Here is a 26,014-nt window from a genome sequence, read left to right as displayed (position 1 = left end):
ATGCTTGCTGGTAAATTACTTCTCCATGATTCTATTGCAGCCAGGCAAGAGACTGTATTCTTTTTCAGTCGTCTAGAAATCAGACTTTCTTGAAATAGGTGCATTGGGACATCTCTTTGCTATACAGATACTACTGTTGCTGTGACAATTGTTGCAACAGAGGCTTGTTGGAAATGAGTCAGGGAAGAGAAGAAACAGGAGCCCAGGGTCTGCTGTGACATGAAAGGAGGATGCTTGCAGGTTTGAATTTTCCTCTTTTAGCTTCTGCGAGATATACACACACACAAACAGGTGAAATCATCATCTTTCCCAGAAATGATGAAACAAAAAATAAACACGCCAGCTTCTATCTAACAGAAATGAAAACACCTCCAAAATTTCAACTTAATGGTATGTGTCAGATTGTATTGATTCACTTGTGAAAGAAAAATTGTGGTATTACTCAGTCTGATTTAAAATAGCATGTTTAGAGGTCTCCATGATACGTGATCATCAGCAAAACGGACTGTTCGTGCTCTGCCGCACACTGGCCGAGTTGTCTATGTCAGCTTTGCCAAGGACCTGGCTCTGTTCATTCCAACATGGCCTAATTTTATTTTCTTTATCGTCTCTCTATTTATTTATTTAATGTTTGAAAAATACAGTAGAATTGTCTTCTCAGCATGTGGGTATTTGCGTGTGTTAAAATTACATTTTATATTTTAAACTCTCTTTTTTAATTTAAAAGTACTTGTCAGAAAATACAGTTTTCTTTTTCCTCTTAGACAATGGGGAAAATACAAACCCGAGATCTTGAAAGAGGTTAAAAAGCCAACATCTAGAGGAATCAAATAAATAACAATTAAAAAATAAACAAAAACCAAAGAAAACAAAACCCATGAAAGTCTGATGAACTCAGTTTGAGTTGGAATCTCTCTTAGAATTTGATATGGAGAATTGAAGCAAAAGAAGTAACGGAAAGACCATGGGTTTTAGTATTAGGGAGAATCTTCTAGTCTGGGTATTATTAGGCAAGACATTTAACTACCCTGAACCTCAGTTTCCTGAAAGATATTGAAATGAAATTCTCAATTACTAATACCTGCACACAAGTTTACTGTATGAAAAATAAGGGCAATAATTAACAGTTATTGTGAATTTATTTTTATGTAAGGCAATGTACTAAGATTATATATATATAGGTCCAACCTCAGAGAGTGGTTTATCTGGAGGGAGGGTAATTTCCCCCTTTCTCCACCCCCACAAAAAAAATTCTACCCCCTATGAGGTTGAGTTGGGTTATTATCTCCGTTTTACAGATGTGGAAAATTCGAGTTGACTTAAGGCACTGTGACAAATGCTGTGGTATACCGTTCAGATCCTCCTTGAAAACAGGGGTACCCATTTCCCCAGCTATCTGAAATGTTGGCTGCCAAACCTCACAGCTGAATTCCACTCTGGAGACTTCTGCCTAAGAAAGTTTCCTTGCCTCAGGTTATGCTCAGTCACTGGGGACAATCCTCTTCCAATGAATGGTTGATGAGGGACTACAAAGGCCTACCCCTTTTCTCAATTTGGGGCTTTTCTAAAAGGCCATTTCAGCTCTGGTATTCTGTGATGGCTTGGCAAAGGATTTTGTTTCAATCACATTCCAGTTCAACTTCTCCCTCTAATCAGTCCTGTTTCCATCATCCCTCATGCGAATGGTTTAGAAATACCCCCCAGTAAACTTTCTTCATGCAAATCTTTGTCTCATGGTCTGTTTCTGGCAACTCTATACAGGCACCCAAAATAGGAACTAATGAAATGTCTAATATTACAATTATTTACCAGAGATGACTGTATTAGGAACATGGATTATTCTATAGAGTTAATCAAACAAAATAGGAAGTGCAGGGTCTTTGCCTTCTTTATGCCAATGTTTAATGCATTGCTTGGTATACATAGATATTCATACATAATGCCTCATCAATTATTCTGTAGACACTTTGCTTATAAGGTATACGCACGTAGCATAAAGTGGGTGCTGCCCCAGATGCTGCTGGCTCACTCTAAGTAGGACCAGTGATTGTATTGGTCTTTTCTCCTATGTTATGCAATGTATAATAAGGAAATGTGTGGTCGTCAATGCCTGAATGCCACTTTCAGTAATAGAAACGCCTTCTGGGGAAATAAGATTGGTGCCAGGACCAGAATATGGAAGAAAACTTGAAATCATTTCACTTCTATTTCAGAATGGTTTAAAAAAATGAAATGCAGCAAGACTGTTTGTGAGGGCTGCCAATGGCACTGAGGCATTTGAATGAAAATACCTCTCTGTAGACTTGTATAACCCACTAAATAGAAATCCAGAGTTCTTAGGTTGGCATGAAGTCTCTGTTCAGTCTAGTGCCAACTTACCTTTGTACATTATCATCATAGTGCCCCTTCATGAGCACCCAATGTTCCTGACAGAATGGATTTTGCTATTCCCTGAATAAAAATAGAAACAAATATGTAAACTGAAAGAAAAAATAAAATGTGCAGACCAAGACGTAGTAAGCCAATCTCTCCTGCTAATTACAACCCAAAACTCTGGACAAAATAAAACAAACAAACAAAAAAAAGATGAAAACTGAAAACTCTGAAATGTGAGTCAAAGCAGAAGCGTAGGGGAGGGTGTAAAAAATTAGAAAAACACTCTGACACAGAATGAGCCTTCCCTCTTTTTTTCTATTTTTTTTTTCTTGATGTTCTACTATTGGAGCTGTGGCAGTAGTGGTAAGAGCAGCTAAAATTCTGAAAGACCCACTTCTTTTATGCCAGAGGCACAGGAAAAGGAGCCCCCCAAACCTGAAGAGTATGAGGGAATATCGGAGAAGAGAGAAAGGCATCCTTTAGTATTAACCAACACAGGACCTGGACTCAACCCTGAACTGCATGTACAAGACAGATGCAAACCAGGCTAGAAAACGATAGGGAAACGAAGACTCACATTACGTTGAATTTCTCATCACAAACTATGGAGGCCAGAAGACAGTGGAACAACAAATAAAAAGTGCTAAAGACTTCAATACAGAGTGAAAATATCCTTCTGGAAACTAGATGGAATAGAAACATTCACAGATGAAGGAAACCAAGCCTTTGTTGCCAGCATATCTTCTTTAAATTAACGATAAAGGGAGTTCTTCAGACTGAAGAAAAATGATACTGAAGAGAAATTTGAAAATGAAGAAAGAAAAAGAAAATGATTAACAGACAATTTTTCTCATCTTAATTCTATAAAACGTATGTGACTATTGAAAGCAAAAATTATAACAATGTCTGGTGAGGTTGTCTATGGAGGTAGAGGTAGTACATATGACAACAATAATATAAAGCATGCAGCATAAAGGTACCTAAATGCTTCATTTTACTTGAAGTGATAATGCATTAACTCTACACAGATTGTGAAAGAATAATGTATATATTGTAATCTCTGAAGCAACCACTAAATGAAGTAACACAAAGAAATGTAGCTAAAAAGACAATAGATTAATGAAAATAAAATGTTTTGGGGTTATTCAAATAACCCAAAGGAGAAACAGAGGGATAAAACCTGAGAAGAGACAAATATAAAACAAATAAAAAATAGTAGATTGAAATCCAATCATATCAAGTTACATGAAATATAGATATCTAAACAAGCTGGAGACAGCTATTGCCATATTGGATTAAAACAAAACAAACAAATGAAAAAAAAAAGAAAAAAAAGACCCAACTATATGTTGTCTAAACGAAACCCATTTTAAGTACAAAGACATATATAGTTGAAAAGTCAAAGAATAAAAGAACATATAATATGCAAACTTTTATAAAAACAGAAACTGGAGAGACTATAACATTATTAGACAAAATAAACTTCAGAACAAAAATAATCACCACGTATAAAAAGGGGACATTGCCTAATGACAAAAAGGAAAATTCACCAAGAATACGTGGCAATCTTAAATGTGTAAGCACCTAACAACAAATCTGCAAAATATATGAAGTGTAAAACTGAAAACAATTAAAGGCAAAATAGATCCACAATTATTCATAGAGATTGAATCATTCCTTTTTCCATAACTGATAGAACAAGTAAAAAATAAGCAAGGATATAAAAAATGTAAACAAAGCTATCAAGCAACTTGACCTAATTAACATTTATAGAAAACTTTATCTAACAAGGGTGAAATGGACATTCTTGTCAATACCAGCTGGTCAAAGAGGAAGTCACAAGGGAATCAGAAACTATATTGAATGAGGGGAAAGAAAACAACTGAAAATCAAAAATTGCATGAGAGATTAAGCATCTTCCAGAATACAGAGAAGAAGGGAACCCCTCCTGAACCAGGCATTACTCTGATATCAAAACAAAATTTTAAAAAAAGCATTACAGTCAAAGAAAACTACAGGTCAATAACATCTCTCATAAACCCAAATGTAAACATCCTCAACAAAATATTAGCAAAACAAATACAGCAATATATAAAGGATAATGCATCGTGACCAGTTGGGGTCTATCCTGGAATGAAAGACTGCTTCAACGTTTGAAAATTAATCAAGTTAATTCAGTGTATCAACAGACAAAGAAGAAAACCATATAATCTCAAACTCAATTGATAAAGTATTTGCCAAAATTTAATATCCCTTTGTGATTAAAAAACAAAAACAAAAACAAAACCTCTCAGAGAACTAGGAATACTAGAGAACATCCTTAACAAGACAAAGGATATCTAGAAAAAAATGTACATGGGAAAGACCGAGTGCATTCCCCTAAGTTTAGAGACAAAGCAAGGATGTCCCATCTCATTATCTCTATTCATCATCCTGTAAGTCCTAGCCATTACAAGAAGGCAAGAAAAAGAAAAGGCATGCAGATTGGAAAGGAAGGAATGACATTGCTTCTATTCATTGATGACATAATAGTCTATTAAAAAATCCCAGGGAATATACAAAAATCCTAAGGAATATGCTCATAAGTTTTTAGAGTTCCTAAGTATGTTTAGTGAGGTTGTGGGATATAAAATCAATACACAATAATCAATTCTATTTCTATATACTAGCAATGAATAACTGGAAATTTAAATTATAAAAAAGAATGTCATTTATTATAGCACCAAAAACCATGAAATAGGTGTAAATCTGACAAAATATGTGCAAGGTCTGTATGCTGAAAATTACAAAGCACTGATGAAAGAAATCAAGGAGGCTGAAATAAATGGAAAGGTATATAATGACTCAATATTGTTAAGATGTCAGTTCTCCCCAAATTGATATATAGATTCAATGCAATCACAAATAAAATGCCAACAAAATTTTCTGGAAAGGTCAAGAGGATTCTAAAATGTATATGGAAAGTGAAAGGAGTAAGAATAGCTAAAACAATTCTAAAAATTAACTACAACATTGTAGGACTTGCATTACCTGATTTCAAAGGTTATTATAAAGCTACAGTAATCATTAGTGTGGTTTTCATGTAAGGATAGCTACATAGAACCATAGACTAGGACAGAGTCTAGAAATATACTAGTATATATATGGCCAGTTGATTTTTGACAAAGTTTCTAAGAAGATTCAAAACAAGGATAATCTTTCCAACAAATGGAGCTAAAAATATTGGACATCTATATGCAAAAAAAAAATAACCTCAACCCATGCCTCAGACTTTATACAAAAATTAACTCAAAATGTATAATAGATTGAACTGCAAAACCTAAACTGTAAGACTCCTACAAGGAAACAGGAGGAAACCTTTGTGTGCTCTTAAACACGTCATCAAAGGCATGGCCCATAAAATTAGAAAAAAAGGTAATTCAACTGCATTAGAATGAAAACTGCTGTGTGAATGACACCATTAAGAAAATAAAAATATTATACATGCCACAGATTGGGAGAAAATGTTTTCAAATCACTTATCTGAAAAAGAATTTGTATTTGAAACACAGAGAATTCACTAAACCCAGTAATAAGAAAAAAAAAAAAATCCAAGTTAAAAAATGGACAAAGGATTTATACAGATGCTTCACTAAAGAAGATATTCAGATGGCAAGTAATCATATGCAAAGAAACTCAACATGATTTCTAGTATGATTATAACCACAGTGAGTTATTACTAAGCACATATTAGAAGGGATAACTTTTTTTTAAGCAATAATAATTAAAAAGGATTTTTAAATTGACATTACCAAGTTTTAGTAAGGACGAAGAGAAACTCAAATTCCAATATGTTGTTGGTGGAAATACAAAATGGTACAGCCATTTTGGAAAACACCTGACAGTATTTTATATCATTAAAAATATACTTACCATTGACCCATCTATCTCACTCCTACATGTTTATCAAAAGAAAAACTTAAGTTTACAAAAAGAAAAATCAACTCAAATGTTTATAGTGGGTGTATTCATAATTGCCCCAAAGTGAAAACTACCCAAATGTCCTTCTATTAGTTAAAGGATAAACAAACTATGCTACATCCATACAATGGAGTATTTATTACTCAGCAGTAAAAGGAATAACTACGGATATACACAATAATATGGATGAATCTCAAATGCATTAAATCAGTAAAGGCTGTCTGATTCAAAAGACTACATACTGTATAATTCCATTATTATGACATCCTAGAAAAGTCAAAATTATAAGAAATAGGAACAGAAATCAGTGGTTTCTAGGGTGGTGGTGGTGGTAGGAAGGGTGGCTACAAAGGGACAAAGGAGAATTTGGGGTATGATAAAGCAGTTGCACATCTTGATTGTGATGGTGGTTTCCCTAATATATACATATGTCAAAATTTATAGAATTATAAATAAAAATAGTGAATTATACTGTATGTAAATAAAAATAAGTGCACAAATAAAATGAAAAGATGGTGCCTGATATCTTGATGGGCTTGTGTTCCTAATTCAATAAGTGTTAGTTCCTTTATTCTTCCTGTGTGTCTAAAGGGTATCCACCCTTATTGCTGCTTTTTGTTTGCTAATTGTTATATATATTATTATGTCTTAAAATGCATTCCCCTCTCCCCTTGATAAACTCATCTCATTAGGACATTCTTGCTGTGCCACAGTTACATTTTTTGTGTTCTGTCTCTTATTATATCATAGACCTAAAGCCAGCCTTGCTTAGCCTTCCACAGTTGCTCCCATCGTAACTGAGAACTTCTTGTAACCTGGAAATCAGTTGGTGACTCTCTTTTGAAAAAGTGGGTGGGGCAAATGGTTAAGCACTGGACTGCTAACCAGCAATTGAAACTCACCAGGAGGTGCCTTGAAAGAAAGGCCTGGAGATCTGCTTCTGAAAGGTGTAAGTTGAAATTAACTAGACAGTAACTGTTTTTTTGTTTTATGTTCCTTGAAATTTATTCAAGAGCCTATCTTCTGTCTTAATGTCAAGTCCCTTGAAAACCCCAAACCTTGCCATTTCTCAAGGGCGCGTTCTTATGTTCATGAGGTGCCTGCTTCCAACAGAGCTGTTTCTGTTCAGAGATTTAAGGCTGAGCCCCTTCCTAGCTTGACCATCTTTGTTTTACTGCAAAAGCCACTCACGTGAAGCATCTGTAAGTCACGTACACCTTACTAAAGATTTATAGGAAGGAAGAAATGTTCACAACTTCAAATTGGACATTAATCGTCCACATACTTAAATTTTTCCCTGGCCCATATCCGAGGTGAAACCGCAGCCACCTACCACCGGCAGCCTAGTTCCTAGCTCTTCTGTACTTTTTCAAAGCCCATCATCTCTTCTCTCCTCCCATGGCTCTCTCAAGAACACAACTGATTTCTTTTCCTGTCTCATACAAAGCCAGCTTACCATCAACCTTTGTTACCTAGGTTCCCACTAATACCCACGGTGTCAGCATCTGACCTTCTACCCAGAGCAGTTTATCAAGTTACCTTCCCAAAGTCAGGTTCTTACCTGGAGGGAATTCTGTTGTCAGGAGTTAAGGAAGTAAAATTTACACTTTGTTACAAACTATTATAGCACTTATCACACTAAACACATATCTTATTGCTGGTTTCCCACTATTCTACGAAATCCTCAAGGGTAAATTTCATCCCTGAAGGAGCCTTGGTGGCACAGTGGTTAACAGCTTGGCTGCTAACCACAAGGTCAGTGGTTCAATCCCACCAGCTGCTCCACGGGAGAAAAGACCCGATGATCTGCTCCCATAAAGGTTCCTGTTGCCATGGAGTGATTCTGACTGATAGCAACCTTATAGGATAGAGTAGAACTGCCCCATAGGATTTCAAAGTTATAATCTTTATGGAAGCAGACTTCCACATCTTTCTCCCACAGAGTGGCTTATGGGTTCGAACCTCTGACTTTTTGGTTAGCAACCGAGCTCTTAACCACTGCGCCATCAGGGATCATTTCTATAAAGATTACGGCCTAGAAAACTCTATGGAGCAGTTGTACTCTGTCACATTGGGTCGCTATGAGCACCTAACAAAAACAAGCCTAGCACAGTGAGAGGTATATAGCACATATTCAATGAGCAAATGAAAGAATAGCCAGGCTTTCTTTTGCACCGTGTTTACGCTATTCCCTCCTTTTGCAGTATTATCCCCTACCATTTGCATCGTATTCCTTCACCTCCTGAGGACCCTGCATCCTTGCACAGATACAGTATCTCTGTGCGACATTCTCTTATCTTTCCAGATCTTAGTTTCTAAACTCTCAACTATAGCAGAACTCTGAACCATAACAGAACTCTAATATAATAGAACTCTATTCTATTTATTTGTATATTTAAATTTCACTTCTTCACTAAAGGCAAGAGCTGTGCTTAGTGTACCTTTGTAGAGTCCTCCAGTATCGTGTCCTCCAAGGGGCAGTTAATAAATCCACTCATTTATCCAACCAGTATTTATTGAATGCTTACAATTTGTCAGTCTCTCTTGTAGAGGCTGCGCATAGAGCAGGAAAACAAACAGACAAAAATCCTTCCCCTTAAAGAACTTATGTGCCAGTGAGGAGAGTTCCAGAATAAATGAATGAATGAAAAAGTATGGTAAGAGGGCAGGCAATATGTGTGTGTGTGTGTGTGTGTGTGTGTGTGTGTGTGTGTCATACAGCGGGAGGGACTGAGGTTTTTCTCAGAGTTGTTGGAGAAGATCCGATAAGGTAAAGGATAAACAAGAACTGAGAAAAGATGGAGAGTGGGCCATGCAGAATATATTGAGGAAAACACTCCAGCATCCCACACATCTCTGGGTGAGTAAATCAAAGTTTATAACAGAAAAAATGAGGGGGTTCATACACACTGAGAGAAATCTTTCAGATACAACAAAGCATCCTTTTTATGAAAAAATCAATAGATAGCTAAGGGGGGGTCTGATAATTTAGAATAGTGAATTGACATTGTTGTGGTGAACTAGGCAATAATTTCTTTTACCCATTGTTGCAAGTAAGCTGATCTGTATAGAGTGTAGCTAGGCAAGTGGCAAAATTGAATAGCTCCCCAGAGTTCCCTAATTAAAGGACATTCTTCCCATTACTGTCAAATCACCCTCCGTTTTATTTGTCTCAAAAGCATCTTTAAGTGTGAAAGATACAATTTAGGATTCGATTTTGGGAAGACGAAATACCAAATGTCAGGAGATTCAGTTAAGGTAGGGTCATGGGTTACAGAGAAACAATACTCATCTGCCTAGTTAAAGGGAAAATAAACGATTTTAAAAATAAACATAGGAGGTAACATGATTGCAAAGAACCTTAGCTCTTTTAAAAGTGAGAAGTCTAGGTTTTCTTAAATAATCAAGAGCCTGATAAAGTCAACATAAAGCATAGGAATTTATTTTGGTAAGACACAGAATCTTTGCCTTTGAAGGAGATTATCCAGAAGGTAAGGAAAAACTGTTTACAGCATCCTAGAGCAGACCAATACTCTAAGAAAAATGTAAACACATACTCTTTTTGAAAATGTTATAAATAAATCCATTAAAACCTTGGCCAGTCTTGACCACTACAAATGGAACTGAAGTTTTATCCTACACTTCCTTCCTTCTCATTCTGGAACAACCAGTTGTTTTACTTTTAAGTCAAAACCACTCTCTTTTTTCCTTAACAGAAACATATCCCTTATAATACAATTTCTTGAAGTGGCAAAAATGAACATGCTCAATAGCAGACCCAAATATATGTACGTGTATATATGTATATATATACATATAATTTTGTGTACACATAAAAATAGTAGGCAAAAAATATGTAAACTTAAAATTAATGCTTAGTAACTAATGTTTCAGAATTCTATCTTAGAAATGGGCTAGATACCTAAAGGACATAATTAATTAACTCCATTTAGTATCCGTCCATGGTTTTTAACTGACCTCATGATCTTGGAAAAGATCTTCAAACTGATACTTAAGAATATGTTGAAATGAAGTCTGTCAGAATAATGACAGGATTTAGTTAAACACCAGTTTGCAGATTGCATAATCTTGAATATTAAGTAGAAATTATGCTAGCATATTCAGTCAGGAAAAACTATAAGTTTAGGAAAAACATACCCAAGTAGAATAAAAATATACAGTTGTATTATTATTATTAAGGCCAATAACTATGAAAAACATAGTTTTTTTTCCCTTAAACCCAAATTATTAAACTAGTCTTGTTTGCCAAAGATTTGGTTAAATTATGTGAACTTGAATTCCTAAAATGTTTCTGAGTTAGTTTCTGTAAAAATACCTCTTTTATTTTTTTTCACATTTTAAAGTATGTGAGATTCAATTTCCTTAATTTCTGAGAATATTAGGAATGTCCAATTTAGATAAATACTTATTTACCTCTAAACCAATCACATGTTTTTGTGTGCCATCCAGTTGATTCTGACTCATAGCGACCCTATAGAACTGAGTAGAACTGCCCCACAGGGTTTCCAAGAACAGCTGGTCAATTCTAACTGCTGACCTTTTGGTTAGCCGCCTGAGCTCTTAACCACTTCGCCACCAGGGCTCCTACTAATCAATCACATAGAGCTCCTTTAAGAGATTTTATAATTTAATACCATCTAGAGGCAGGAAAATAACACATACTCAAACAATGAGAGGGAACAGCTTTTCAGCACTGCAGTCATGTAAACATATAAACAGACACCAGTAGAGAGCTTATATCTTTAATTCTAAGATTTCAGTCATGGGTCAAGCATAATCATCAAACTAAGACCAAATCCACTGTTGTTCAATCAATTCAGACTCATAGCGACCTTACAAGACAGAGTAGAACTTCCCCATTGGGTTTCCAAGGCTGTAAATCTTTATGGAAGTAGACTGCCACATCTTTCTCCCAAGGAACAGCTGGTGGTTCTAACTGCTGACTTTTTGGTTAGTAGCTGAGTGGTTAACCATTTCCACCATCCAGGGACCCTTGAAGGAGGACCAAAACCAAAAAACCCACTGTGGTCGAGTAGATTCTGACTCACAGCGACCCTATAGACAGGGCAGAACTGCAACGTAGGGCTTCCAAAGCTGTAATCCTTACAGAAGCAGACTGCCACATTTTTTTCCCAAGGAACAGCTGGTGGGATCGAACAGCCGACCTCTTTGGTTAGCAGCCAAGTGCTTTAACCACTGGGCCACCAGGGCTCCTTAGCATAAACCTAGAAATAAAAATTTATGGGAACGTATCAAAGACCTGTTCTCAGTGGGTACAAATTCTTAATATATTTGACTTCAAAATAGACAAGGAGAGAGACAAAAGAGACTAAAAAAAACAGATTCTCTGTCCTTTTTCATCCAACAGAGAGGAGCTCTCTTTACAGAGATGACAAATGGTCATCCTGCATCCTTATGCGAGTGATGAGTAAGGATTGAGGTGGGTCTTATCGAAGAATCCAGGGGAGCAGAAGAGCTCTTTGTGGTTAGTCATTTCTCAGAACACAAAAGAGTGATGGTGGGGGATTCCTTAAGCTTCCCTGAATTCCAACAGTACAGGACTCAGGTAAAGTTCAATATTGTCCCAGCTCTTTCAAACACGTTGCCATCGAGTTGATTCCAAATCATAGTGACCCAACAGGACAGAGTAGAACTGCCCCATAGGGTTTTCCAAGGAGTGCCTTGTGGATTCAAACTGCTGACCTTTTGTTTACCAGCCTAACTCTTAACCACTACGCCACCAGGGTTTCCCACAGCTCTTTTATGCAGATATTCCTCATTTGCTAGAAAACAGAGAGGATAAGTAACTCACCCAAATTCGCATAGCTGCTAAGTAGCAGAGATGGAAATCAAACTCTGCAAGTCTCACTCTGGAGTCCATGCTCTTGGCCAACATGTTATACTGACTACACTGTGTTTTAACGAGAGTTTACCACAAGCTTAAAGACTTCTTCTACCCATCCATCCCATCATGGTTCCTCTATAGAATAACCAGTTGCTGTCAAGTCAATGCCAACTCATGTCCTCCCCGTGCGTTGCAGAGTAGAACTGTGCTCCATGGAGTTTTCATGACTGCAGCTTTTTGGAAGCAGATTGCTAGACCTTTCTTCTGAGGTGCCTCTAGGTGGGTTCGAACTGCCAACCTTTTGGTTAGTAGTTGAGCACTTAATTGTCTGTGCCACCTAAGGGCTCCTCCATGGCATAGTGTTCAATACATATTTTGTGGATGAATAAAGGAAGTACAGAGAGCAAGTTATAAATAGGGAAAGAGAGAAAGAAAAATAAACATATATAAAAGGATGGAGAGGAAGAAAGAGACAGACAAGTAAATATTTCCTCCTTTCCACACCTGGAAATATATATTGTTCCTGCCTCCACTAGACACAAAGGAAAAAATGAGTCCTCACTCAGCTCATTCTCCCCAATTGTCAATGCACTCCCCAGAAAATTTTTCGTCATTTAGAGGCATGCATTAATTACCCCTGAGGATGGAGAATGTAAATAGACTGGCCGTGTTACCAATAAAAACTGGGACAGTATTCCTATTAATAATTATTTGACATAACTGTCTTCTCCTTGTTTTGAGGCTCCTTAAAGGCAGAAATTTTATCCTGTTTACCTCTCTTCAGCACTTTGAATAGCACCAGAGACATAGTTGATATCCAATAAAATAATGTTTAAATTCAATACAAGGAGCCCTGGTGGCATAGTGGTTAAGTGCTCAGCTGCTAGCCAAAAGGTTGGCAGTTCTAACCTATCAGATGCTCTGTGGAAGAAAGATGTAACAGTCTGCTTACATACAGATAATAACCTTGAAAACCCTATGGGACAGTTCTACCCTGTCCAATAGGTTCACCATAAGTCAGAATTGACTCGACAGAACACAACAACAACAACAAAATTCAATAGAACAAATAATATTTTATGAAACTGCCTGTCCTAGGCTGGATTCTCTAGAGAAGCAAAACCAGTGAAGCATCTATAGAGAGACAGAGAAAGAGAGAGAGAGAAATTCATATCAAGGAAGTGACTCAAATGTGGTTGTAGAGGCTGAAAAATCCCAAGTCTGTGGGTCAGGCTGGAGGCTTCTCCCGACTCACTTAGCTGCAGGGGCTAGAGAACCCAAGATCCAGACCTCAGAGGCTGATGAATCTCAAGATTGGCAGACAAGCTGCTAGCTCAAGTCCCAAGAACTGGAGGTCTGATGAGCAGGAGCCAGCTGCAGGATATAGAGCAAGCAAAAGCCTGTGAGGCTTGCCAGAAAGTCCACCTATATTGTATGTAGTCCACATCCCCCAAGGAAACTCTCTTTCAACGGACTGGCTACTCACAGTAGGTCCCATCATGGTAGTGATCACATTATATCTGATCTCATCATGGAGGTGATCATATCATTATATGACTGCCAAACTATGTAACTGCCAAACACTGAGATTCATGGCCTAGCCAAGTTGATACACAATCGTAATGATCACATTACCTCTCCCTTTTGAACTAAAAAGAAATGGGAATTAATTCCAGTTTATATGATTTAAATATAAGTAAAGCAGACCCAGTCAAAATGATGTGATATACTAGTATAACTTTCCCGATAAAATCTGCAATCATTTGAAATTTGGGATGAGGATTTCTGCTTTACACTATATTACAACACAAACGAACACTTGAGTGCACACACACGCATAGAAGCCCAACTGCATTAAGCTGATAAAATATTTTATACTATTGAACCTAGCAGTTCTTATCTAAGGAGACCTGGTGATGCAGTGGTTAAGAATCTTGGCTGCTAACCAAAAGGTTGGCAGTTCAAATCCACCAGCTTGCTCCTTGGAAACACTATGGGGTAGTTCTACTCTGTCCTATAGGGTCACTATGAGTCAGAATCTACTCGATGGCAACGGGTTCAGAATAATTTGAGAACAAGCAAATTCTCTGGACAAAAGAAAGGTAAATAAAAGGTGTTCCACATTCTTCTCCACGGCCACTCCACAGGATGAACAGGGAAGCCATACAGTGGAGGCTTTTTCTCCCCATCAAGACCAAAGTGCTCTTCTTTTGTGGTGACTAAGTACAGCTCTTGAGTCATTCAAGCTATCAACAGAATCTTTTCATAAGCACTAGTTTAGAAACTGAAAGAGAGTGGACAAAATAATGTAACATACCTATTCTTCTGAAACTGCTTTTTGAAAGAGCGTAACAAAATAAGCATGGCCCAAGTGTCAGGGACTACTCCCTGTATGTGGTGTGGTTACAAGGAGAATAAATCTATATTTATACAGGTGGGTGCAGGCATTTAAGTATGTCTGTGCACAGACATAATTCAATCTTCTTGAGTAAAGGACAAATATTTCCTAATAGTTCTTCCTAAATCCAAGAGTCAAGCATTTGCATCTGCATTTTCATCTTCCAACGTGACAAGGCTATTTGGATTATTAAGGAAAGAGCCATGAATGTAATTAAATTGTAAGCACGGTTTTTGTGGAAATATATTGAAATATTTAGGATACCGAAGACCAAAAACATGTCACTGCTGCCATCTCTATCCATCTGCCCTAACTTCAACCTTTGCTACATCGCTGAGTTAGAAGTATAATTTAGGAGAATCTTTAAGATAATTGGACACTTTGTCTATAATTAATTTACTTTTTTTATGCCAAGACTTTGAAGAGTTGATAGAGTAACACCATACATGAGGCTCAATATCTACTTCTGCTGCTTTGGCCAATGGCCTAAATGCAATCTAGTCTAATGATTTATTTGGTCCCTCATGGTGAGGAGAGGCACAGAAAGAAACCCAGTGGAAATGAGTGCCAAGACAAAAACATGCATTACTCGTTAACACCTTCTAAGAGCTGACTTAAGACAGCTGCCCTAGGCCTGGAGTGGTGTAAGAAGGGTAGGTGGTGGAGAGCTCTCCCAGGTGGGAAATAACCATCATCTCACAAAAAATCTAAGGAGGAAAATAAGTCCACAGATCAGAAAAATAAACTATTCTCTACGCATATAAAAGTTCCAACCCCTAGCATCATAGCTAGTATCTTAGTCATCTAGTGCTACTGTAACAGAAATACCACAGGTGAATCGCTTTTAACAAAGAGAGATTATTCTCTCACAGTCTAATGGGCTAAAGTCCAAATGGAAGCCATCAGCTCTAGGGGGAGGCTTTCTCTCCGTGTTGGCTCTGGAGGAAGGTCCTTGTGGTGCATCAGTCTTCCCTTGGTCTGGGAGCATCTTAGTGCAGGAACCTCAGGTCCAAAGGACGCGCTTTGCTCCCAGCACTGCTTTCTTGATGGTATGAGGTCCCCAACTCTCTGCTTTCTTCCCTTTCCTTTTATCTCTTGTAAGATAAAAGGTGGTGCAGGCCACACCCCAGGGAAACTCCCTTTACATTGGATCAGGGATGGGACCTTAGTAAGGGTGTTACAATCCCACCCTAATCCTCTTTAACATAAAATTACAGTCACAAAATGGAGGACAACCACACAATATTGAGAATCGTGGCCCAGTCAAACTGATACACATATTATTTGGGGGACATAATTCAATTCATGACAGCTAGTATTCTGGATTTTAATGCATATATTTATTTATTTATTTTTTCCTTCTTAGGGAAAAATATAAAGGAAGGAGCCCAAGTGCTAGTAGTAAGAGTATGATATACAGGCAGTCCCCGGGTTATGAACATCCGTATGGACAACTCATAGGTAGCCTTTAATGTTATGCAAATTTGCCCTCATTTTGAAATGATGGAAACCTACTCAAAACAAATTCTTCATCACAATCACCTTCACTGCCTGCAACCTGCAGCTTTTAAATTAGTGAACAGGCTTCAGGCTTTTTCTTGCACTAATGACAAAACCAAACCAAACTCGTTTCTGTAGAAGAGATTCTGACTCATAGCAACCCTGTAGGACAGGGCAGAACTGCCCCATAGGGTTTCCAAGTAGCGGCTGGTGGATTCGAACTGCTGACCTTTTGGTTAGCAGCCAAGCTCTTAACCACTGCTCCACCAGGGCTCCTTTCTTGCACAAAGTAAGGCTAAATAAGAACCATATGCCCCTGTTCTGACTTACCTACAAATTCAACTTAAAGACTAAAGATACTGTTAGGAATGGATCTCGTTTATAATTCAGGGACTGCCTGTATTTTATTGCCCCTTCTGAGGTATTTATGAAAGCACCTATCAAGATGAAGTTTTTGTCAGTCTGAAGCCCTGAGGTACTATGATTGACAGATTACCCTTCTACCAATCTGGAAAGGACATTCAGTGTGAACAAGAAATAACTTTGGTTGTTTAAAGCCACTGAAATTTTGAATTTATTTATTACCACACCATAATCTAATTTATCCTGATTACAGCAGTGAAGGATTTTAAAACTCTTCTGTCTAACTAGCATCATGTTAACTTGGCAAAGTTATTGAAAGCAGTCTCCATGGGGGAAGTGGATGCTTTGAACATGTATCCATAATCATCAACAAGGAACCGTGTGACCTTTCTGATTTGAGCCTCCACATCATATAATAGTGACAGAAGTGTCTAAAGACAAACTCACTAATAAAGGTCCCTTATTGATAGGACCTGCCTTGTTCCTGACTTAGGGCCTTTGTACTTGTACTTCCTTCTGCTTGGAATGCACTTCACACAGAAATTTGCATGGCTGGTTCTTCATCATTTAGATATTATTTCATGTTATGCCTTCAGAGTAGATTTCTGGGTCACCGTGTTAAAATAGCCCCATATCCTGTGTTGTGTCAATCATAAAATATCTTTTATTTTTATCACAGATCTTGACACCATCTAAGTTATGTCTATATATGTGTGTTTACTAGTTTATTGCCTACAAGCCCTCATTAGAATGTAGGCTCTGTGGCTACAAGATTGCAGTCTGTCTGGCTTCATTGTTGTGTCCCTAGCTAAAAGAATAGTGACAGGTATAGAATAAGTTGTCATGTACTTTCTTGTTTGTTTGGATGGGTAATTGGAGACCCCTGTTTCCTGCCAAGCTTGACTAAAAGGGAGAAGATTTGTCTTTTAAGCAACTAAAACAAACTGGACAAATTATTTGGAACAACAGTTTCATTGGATAACAGTCAGCATAGGGCATTGATCCTTGAAGGTAAAGTAACAACTGAGGTCAGCCTTATGGTTACCTCAGCTCACCTCCTGAATGGAGTTTCTAGCCCACACAGTAGAGAGTGAGAACCGAGGTGGAGCCCAGAAGTCTCCCTAAGTTGAAGAAATAGAGGAGGATTCTGAGGAGGTCAAGCCATCTAGAGTTTATAGGACAGAGTACCAGAAAGGTATAAGCTGCGAACTAAGAAAGTTCTAGAGATTTGCAGAGGGCCCTATTTAGTCTTCATCTGAGGACTGATCAGAGCAGAAATCAATAAAAGAAAAGAAAGAAAGAAAAATAAAGAGAAAAGTCAATGAATTAAAAGCTGTCTCTGAGAAGTACAATAAAATTGATAAACCTCTAACCAAACTGATAAAGGGCAGTGGGGTAGGGGGAGAGAAGACATACAGTTTCAGTATCAGGAATAAGAGGGAACATTACTACAGACCATACAGATAGTAAAAGGATAATAAGGAATGATTATGAATTAATCAATACTTAATGAATCTGTAGTTTAACTGCACTGTAGTTAGCAGGCAGTCCACACACTGGCTATTTTAGGATTATTTAGAAGCTGAAGTTGAAATTAGAAGCCATGATAAATTACTTGCTGTATTGAATCTCTGAGCTGAGTTATGTCTAGCATATTTTCTTCAGTTCAAAAAAAAAAAAGAAAAAATCTAGTACCTAAGAGAATTGTGTTAGGTTCTCCCTAGGGAACAAATAGAATACACAAAAAGAGTTCTTTTGCAGGTAAATGTTATGAATATAAAATGTTGTTAGGTACAGTCCAGTTGGTTAGGACTCATAGTGACCCTATGCAAACAGAATGAAACACTGCCCAGTCCTGTGCTATCCTCACAATCGCTTTTATGCTCAAGCCCATTGTTGCAGCCACTGTGTCAATCCATCTTGTTAAGGGTCTTCTTCTTCTTTTTCGCTGACCCGCTACTTTACCAACCATGATGTCCTTTCCAGGGACTGATCCCTCCTGATAACATGTCCAAAGTATGTGAGACTTGGTCTCAGCATCCTTACTTCTAAGGAGCATTCTGGTTGTATTTCTTCTAAGACTTATTTTTTCATTCTTTTGGCAGTCCATGGTATATTCTTCACCAACACTGTAATTCGAAGGTGTCAATTCTTCTTCAGTCTTCCTTATTATAAAATAATATCCAACAAATGTTAAGTGGTATGGGTTAAATAAGTACTCTTTATATTGATGAGAAGAAACTAATTATAAAAGTCTAAGCTGACTTCATGGAGCAATATATCAAAATAGCTCAACATCTATGCTAGAGCTATTTAAGCTTAAAATTTCTGGGTGCAAATAAGAAAGCTAAATTATCTGAGAAACCTAATGATGTCTAACCCTCAATAATGGGTTGTGGGTGTTATTGTTAGTTACTGTCAAATCGATTCAGACTCATGGTAACCTCATGAGTGCAGAGTAGAACTGCTGCATAGGGTTTTCAGGACCTTGACATTTCAGAAGCAGACCACCAGGCCTTTCTTATGAGGCATCTCTGGATAAGTTCGAACCATCAATCTTTCTGCTAGTGGTCAAACGTTTAACAGTTTGAGCCACTGAGGGATGTTAATAATGGGTTAAAACACATTAAATAAAAGATTCATGCTAATTTCAAGATGTAATTAACAAACATTTCAGGAGATGGAATGATAGAATGTAATCTTTTAGGCTAATGAACAAATTCAAAATGCTTGGATTGCAGGCAAACCAATTTTACAATAAACCCAGGAGGGAACAAGTACTAAACTAAGTTTCTGTTCTTATATTTATATCTTAACATACAATATACGGTGCAAACAGAAGCATAGTAATAAACTAAGTAAACTGCTTAAAAGAAACATTAATATTGACATTTTCATGTAAGAATTCTAAGAGGAACTTGCTCATATCGATCATAGTGGGATTCTTCCACACTCAATATTAACTCCAAAGAAATAACACATATCCATATTAAAATCTTATGTTTATCTGTTACTCACACTAGCTGATGGGTCATTATAAAACCAACTCTTAGAATTTAGAATTTTCCAAAAATATGGATTTAGCTCCATTTCTTCCCCCTTAATTCAAACTTGTGTTTCAGAAGTCCCAGATCACCTGGCAGCTTTTTAAAAAAGTAGAGGTATTATACTAGTAACTTCTTTTGAGAAGTTACTACTGTATTCTTGCAGTATATAGGAACAGGAAGGGCTCACAAGTAACTTCTCCCCTGAAATTCACATATCTCCATGTTTTTTTACTCAGTAGCATACTACTTTTGCTTCAATCCACAATCAATACCCGTGGAAGCAGCAGTCAAGAAATGAAGCAATGTATTGCATTGGGCAAATCTGCTGCAAAAGACCTCTTTAAAGTGTTAAAAAGCAAAGATGTCATTTTGAGGACTAAGGTGTACCTGAGCCAAGCCATGGTATTTTCAATTGCCTTATATGCATGCAAAAGCTGGACAATGAACAAGGAAGACCGAATTAAAAGCGATGCATTTGAATTATAGTGTTGGTGAAGAATATTGAGTATACCATGGACTGCCAGAAGAATGAAAAAATGTCTTAGAAGTACAGCTAGAATGCTCCTTAGAAGCTAGGATGGCGAGACTTCATCTTACATACTTAGGACATATTATCAGGAGGGACTAGCCCCTGAAAAAGGACATCATGCTTGGTAAAGTAGAGGGTGAGCAAAAAAGAGGAAAACCCTCACCAAGATGGATTGACACTGTGGCTGCAATAATGGGTCCAAACACAGCAATGGTTGTGAGGACAGTGCAGGATCAGGCAGTGTCTCGTTCTGTTGTACACAGAGTATCTAAGAGTCGGAACCAACTCGAAGGCACTTAACAACAACAAAATACTAATTTTGGGTTTGAACTGAGAGAGTATAGCTGACACTACACTTCCTCATCATGAGAGAAGAGACGTGTAATCTTATACAAAATCAGATTTCAAATTAACTTTTCTTCAACGTTGGTCAACCTATCCTAGATTTCTAGGAGGCCAGATGAAGAACAGTGGGTACCCTGGTGAGCTGGTTGATTTTGTCTCACCCAATTTTATCTGAAACTACTTGTTATCTAACGTTTCTTTGAAAAAAACAGAAAGAATGTATATGTAACCAACGCCCCATGGCCATATTTTTTGTATTCCTTTTCCATTGCAAAGTATTTTATTGGGTAGACAATAATTGTTTGGAGTCCCTAGGTGATGCAAATATTAATACGCTTGGCAGCTAACCAAAAGGTTGGAGGTTGAAGCCCATGCAGAGGTGTCTCAGAAGAAAGGCAATGTGCTTCTGAAAACCCAGCCATTGGAAACCCTATGAAGCACAGCTGTACTCTGATGCTCGTGGGGTAGCCATGAGTAGGAATCAACTTGACAGCAGTTAGTTTTTTAACAATTGCTTGATGATCACTAGCCAAGAAATTTAATATAAAAATGTACTGAAGTCAAGTCCACCCAGAACTTGTGAATGTGACCTTATTTGGGAATAGGGTCTTTGAAGATGTAATCAAGTTGAGGTCATACTGGATAACAGTGGGCCCTAAATCAAATATGACTGGTATCCTTATCAGAAGAGGGAGATTTGAACAAAGAAAGGTTAAAAAAAAGGGGAGGGGGACATCATGTGACAACAGTAGCAGAAATTGGAGAAATGAAGCTGCAAGCCATAGAATGCCAAAGATTGCCAGCAACCACCAGAACTAGGAGAGAGGCATGGAACAGATTCTCCCTCTGAACTTCCAAGAGGAAGCAGCTTTTCTGACACCTCCAGAACTGTGAGAGAATCTATTGCTGTTGTTTTAAGTGACCCAGTTTGTGGTACTTTGTTACTGCAAAACTAATACACCAGGCATCCATTTTAAAATGATGGTCTGAATTGTAATGATAATCTGCTGTCATCTGTCATGGAGCTAAATGAGATCAGGATGATTTAGGAACTATCCCTATTTCCAGGGGTCTTTTGTTGTCTTGTTAAGCACTTAAATTTCAGTGGTTGATTACCTGTTGTCCTACAAGCAAGTCTTAAGTAGGGAAGAAGTGAGCTGCCATCAGGTTTTCTTCATAAATATCCTGTTGGAGTCAAAGGGATCTCAGACAATTAAGGGATTTCTTTTTCTTAGTGAGTTTTGGAGCATAAAAATGAATGTACACATATATACACATATACATATTTAAAACCAAAAAACTCCTTGCCGTCCAGTCGATTCCACAACATAGCAACCCTATAGGACAGAGTAGAATTGCCCCATAGGTTTCCAAGGAGTGGCTGGTGGATTCCAACTGCTGACCTTTTGGTTAGCAGCCAAGCTCTTAACCACTGAGCCACCAGGGCTCCATATTATATGTATATATATACACATTCATCTATGTGCATATATACATATATATACATGTATACACATTATGTGCTCCAAGATGAACATGTATATATGTATGTATACACACATATATACACACATATATACACAGGTTTCCGCTGCTATCTGAAAGTAGAGTGTTCCTATGAAACCTTTCGTAAGCCGACATGGCATAAACTGAAGAAGGAATTACCATTAATTTGTATGGAAAAAATTTTTGAGTGTTCCCACACTCAAAAAATAACCTACCAAATCATAACAAATAACACATAAAAGCTGCAATAACACTAACAGATAGTAAAAGCAGGAATGATATGATAAATACACAGCCTATATAAAGCTTGGAGACACTGCTCTCGCTGCTCGGGGTGCACGCTGCCTCTTTAATGGTTCACTGCAAAACAAATGCTGAAGGCTATTTCCACTTTTTGCCTTTTTATGTAAAAGTGAAAATCCTCTTCAGATTTATTTTGGTTATCGAAAACAGGTACTAATGTAGGTCTTTCATAAAAGTGAAGTGCAATTTCGGAAGTGGAGGATGATGTTTTTATTAGGTGCCGCAGAGTTAGTTCCGACTCATAGTGACCCTAAGTACAACAGAATGAAACATTGCCAGGTCCTACGCCACCATCACAATCATTGTTATGTTTGAGCCCATTGTTGCAGCCACTGTGTCAATCCATCTCCTTGAAGGTCTTCCTCTTTTTTGCTGACTCTCTACAAAGCATGATGTTCTTCTCCAGGGACTGTCCCTTCTGATAACATGTCCAAAGTACATGAGGTGTACTCATGAAGTCTCACCATCCTCCCTTCTAAGGATCATTCTGCCCGCACTTCTTCCAAAACAGATTTGTTCATTCTTTTGGCAGTCCATGGTATATGCAATATTCTTCACCAACACCGTAATTCAAAGGCATCAATTCTCCTTTGGTCTTCCTTATTCATTGTCCAGGCTTCGCATGCATATGAAGCAATTGAAAATTCTATGGCTTGGGTCAGGTTCACCTTAGTCCTCAAAATGACATCTTTGCTTTTTAACACTTTAAAGAATTCTTTTGCAGCAGATTGAGATGGAGGTAGAGGTAGAGACAGAGACAGATACAGATAATGGATTTATATAATATATGTATGCATTTATGCAATAAATTAAAAAATGGTAAAATCATATTCAACCATAGGCTCACAAAAACAAGTTCAAAACAATTGTTTCTAATTTAAAGACGAATCTCTCACCACCGAAGGCATTGATTAGTGATTCCACCTGTTTTAACTGCTGGCCCACAAAGACAGAGCTAACATAGTAAGAAGCAACATCTGCGCTATTTATAAGACATATGTAGCTCCATTCTTGTTTTTGTCGTTGTTAAGTGCTGTTGTGTCGGTTCCAACTCATAGTGACCCTACTGTGTACAACAGAACGTAACACCACCTGGTCCTGCGGACATGTCCGTAATTGTTGTTATGCTTGAGCCCATTGTTGCAGCCACTATGTCTATCTCACAGAGGGTAGCTCTTATAGATCACTTATTACGTGTCTGGAAATGTGTTAAGCATATTATAAATATTAACTCATTGCAGTCCTCATAACAATCTTACGAGGTAGGTATTAATGCCCTGCTTGCCAGTTAAAGAAAGGAAAAAAAAACAAGGCCAGTTAACTAATACGGTAAGTCATCTGATATAAGACAGAACTGATATTTAAATCCAGGTCTGTCTGTACTCCAAATCCCAAGCTTATAACACTATATTTTGTTGGAATTTGGGCCAGTTAGGGCTGGGAGTTGGTAGATTAGTTACAATTAGATACATAAAGGCTAAGATGATATATTAGATTTTTGAAACCTTTCACTTATTAATATAAGTGGAATTGATAAGAATCAATCAAAATTCCAACCAGGAATAAGTTTTTAAATAGCTTTTTTATAGATGTGCTCAAGATGAAACAAAAATGTTGCTTTAGAATGGAAAGTTCACACAAAAATTTTATCTACTGGTTTTAATCATACAATTTACTTCCTCCTACCTATTTCAGTTTTGTAGTTTAATCTAGTAGTTGTTATACTTTGAAACAAGTGGATAATACATTCTGTACATTATAGGATAAAAATTGTCAATCTTAGAAATAATCTTAGAAGTAAATCTGACTAATATTAGGGTGTCATTATTTTCTTTCCAATATTAAGAACAGATTATCTACCAGAGTTATGTGAATTAGTGTTTGAGAGGGACATTTGGGGGGGAAAAAAAAAAGACAAATTTTTCTCCTAATTCTTATTTGCAGTTTTTTAAATTTTAGTATTTCAGATTAATGTCACCAATTTTATTAAAATCTGTGTTTACTAAATCAGATTGTGATTTTGCAGTTTTGGGTAGAATTATTTTCCCATAATCTTCTTTTGTGACATCTGCTGGCAATGGCTAGTATTACAATGCTCCATAATTCCTCAGTGCTTTCTCCAACTGCCCAATACTTAGGAAATAATACCTGTCCCATTCAGTTTAAGGAACCAGTGAGTATTCTTAAGAACAGGTATTGTAAGAGAAGACCCTATTATAGAAGAGAAAAATTTAGCACTCCAGAGCTGAGGAATTATTCACTTAGCATATAATATGCATATATTTAATTTCATTGCTTGGTACTAAACAAGATGTAATACGTTTTTCCCTTGAAGATTCCAAACTTATTCCGTATCACTGTGTTATGTATGATAATGCAATTGTCAACCAAGTCCCTTAATGACACTGTGTAATTCAGATATTTTTCTACAATCTGATACAATCTGTTCATTAAAGTAAAACTGAGCATCAGTATGGTCTAAATCCATATTAAACAATGAATGGACTGTGCCTAGATCTCTCACGAACTAGGGGAATGGCTATGAAGAAGAATGCATAAGCAAACTTTTTATATTACCAGGAATCCATTTATCCACAGTTCCATCAGTCAAATTCAGATACTTGTTGCCAGCTCCAAGATTTATAGGCTGGATCTGGTTTTTGAAATTGCTTTGTATTTCCATTTAACAGCCAGGGCAACACCATGTTAAAATTTTGCCTTGGTCTCCTCGGAGCCGTTTTACAAAGCTAATTTGTCTCTGTGGACATTTTCTGGACTTTTTTTTTTCCCCCCTCTTTCAAATACCAGCTCTAGGCTTCTGAACAATTACACGCGCCCTTCCCCGCCCCCCTTCTTGATCCCAAGCAAAATACTGTCACAGGCAACGTCGTTGCAGGACGGTGATGATTGCGATGATATAGTCTCCCCAGGCAGGATACAAACCGTCTTGCCTTCTGGCCGGAGATGGATTCCCTGCCCTCCCCGCAGACACGCAGGCACACACACAGCACTGGGAAGTACACATTTACTGTACTGCACGCCGACTGCCTTGAAGAAACAGTAGCTAACTTCCTTATTAGTATTCTTGCCTCCACCGTGTCTCACTTGCAGCATCAGAGGGCTGAGCAAAATGCAGTAGAACAGGGACAGACACAGCTCTGGCAATCATCTCAATGCAGGCTGCCGAATGTTAGTGGTGGGGGATGCGGCACATCAAGATTAATAACCTTGCCATAATCCGGGGCAGCCTGCAGGCAGATACCTCCACTGATTGACCCGCCCCTGGCTTGATGAATCTGCCTGGGGGAGAGGGATCCGGAATCGACCTAGTCCTGGGGGACCCCCTGATTTTGGATGTTCTTTTGATCCTCTACCCATCTGGGAAGGTAACAGTGAGCCGCACCATCTGCAGCACACAGCCGCTATTGGAGGTTACTACTGACAGTTTTCATTACACTGGTTTGTGTGAGTGTGTGTGTGTGAGTGTGCCGGTGTGAGTGTGGGTGCCTGTTTTTGCGTGAAAGTGTGTGTGTGAGTGTCTCCGTGTGTGTGTGTTTGCGTGACAGTCAAGGCAGATATATCCTACAGGAGATTTCAACAGCGTGCAAGTATTTCCCGGGTACTTGGGATCACGCTCCATAGCCCCCCAGTTTCCATCACCCCTTTCCTCCCCCACTCCCCCCTTCTTCCTTTTGCCTTTGATGACTTTTTGGCTTACTTTTTGGCGGAGTCTCTTGGACACGATTTTGCTGGTGTTGGAAGATCAGATAAATGGAATCTTTGAAAACTGATTTTTCTCCTTTGTGACTTAAAAAAAAAGA

This window comes from Trichechus manatus, unplaced genomic scaffold (genome assembly GCF_000243295.1).
Source record: "Trichechus manatus latirostris isolate Lorelei unplaced genomic scaffold, TriManLat1.0 scaffold00006, whole genome shotgun sequence".
Taxonomy (NCBI): Eukaryota; Metazoa; Chordata; class Mammalia; order Sirenia; family Trichechidae; genus Trichechus; species Trichechus manatus.
The sequence above is the reverse complement of the archived record's forward strand: the minus strand, read 5'-3'. Positions refer to the sequence as shown.